The following is a 1530-nucleotide window of genomic DNA, read 5'->3' on the forward strand; positions in this document are numbered from 1 at the left end:
TCTCTTGAGACCTCGCCAACATCTTGTGAGACTTCTATGCAAAGCTCGTGAGGTCTTCATCCAAACCCCAACAAATCTCAGTCCAAAACTGATGAGAACTAGTCCAAACTCATTGGATCTCATCCAATTCCTGCCAGAGTTATTTCATCATCTCGTGAGATCTCATGCACATCTCATGAGATTTTGACAAAAATCTCGTTTCTTAGTCCACATGTTGCCAGATCTCAGTCTTATTCTCATGAGAACATTTTCCAAACCTCGCAAGATTTCATTCAAATCTCACCAGAACTCTGTCCAAATCTCATGAGATCGCATCCAAATCTTGCATGAATTCAGTCAAAAATCTCATGAGATCTCATTCAGGTCTCACAAGATTTCTACCCTAATCTCTGAGATTTTGTCCAAATGTTGTGAGAACTCAGTCCAAATCTCATGAGAACTCTTTCAAATCTCGCCAGATCTCAATTTAAATCTCATGAGATCTGTCACACATGTGTCAAGACTTCTATCTAAAACTCGTGAGATCTCTGGCACTTGTCTCAAGAGTTCTAGCTAAACCTTGTGATATCAGTCCAAGTCTCGTGAGGGTCTCAGTCTCTATCTCATGAGAGATCTCACTCAAATCTCTCCAGAACTCCATCCTAATCTCATGAATTCTCATCCAAATCTCACCTGAAGTCTGTCCAAATCTTGTGAATTCTCACACAGGTCTCACAGGATTTCTACACAAATCTCTGAGATTTTGTCCAGATCTCATGAGAACTCAGTCCAAATCTCATGAGATCTTCAAATCTCATGTAATCTCAATATAAAACTCATGAGACCTCTGGCACTTTTCTCACGAATTCTAGTTAAATCCCATGACATCAGTCTAAGTCATGTGAGGATCTCAGTCCCTATCTCAAGAGATCTCCTTCAAACCACTCCAGACCCCCATCCAAATTTCATGAAATCTCATCCAAACCTTGCAGGAAGTCCATCTCAAATCTCATGAGATGTCACTTAGGTCTCACAACATTTCTACCCAAATCTGTGAGATTTTGTCCAAATCTCGTGAGAACTCTGTCCAAATCTCATGAGAACTCTGTCCAAATCTCATGAAATCTCTTTCAAATCTTGCTAGATCTCAATCCAAATCTCTTGTGTTCTCTCACACTTCTCTCAAGAATTCGAGCTAAATCCCGTGTGATCAGTCCATGTCTCATGAGAACACAGACTAAATGTCATGAGATCTCATCCTATTCTCGTCAGATCTCAGTCCCAATCTCATCATAGCTCACGCACATCTTCCGAGATATCTAGCTAAATCTCTGTGGTCAGTGCAAATATGGTGATAACTCATCCCAAAACTCGTGAGAACTCAGTCCAAATCTCATGAGATCTCATCCAGCTCTCACCATTCCTCAATCCAATCTCTTGAGATCTCGCTGAAATCTCCTGAGACTAAACAAATCTCATGATGTCTTCATCCAAATCTCAACAAATCTCAGGTGAAAGCTCTTGAGAACTCAGTGCAAACCTTGCGAGATC

Source organism: Eumetopias jubatus, unplaced genomic scaffold, assembly GCF_037043125.1.
Source record: "Eumetopias jubatus isolate StellerSeaLion01/CBP00866 unplaced genomic scaffold, mEumJub1_p1.0 scaffold_4, whole genome shotgun sequence".
NCBI classification, from domain to species: domain Eukaryota; kingdom Metazoa; phylum Chordata; class Mammalia; order Carnivora; family Otariidae; genus Eumetopias; species Eumetopias jubatus.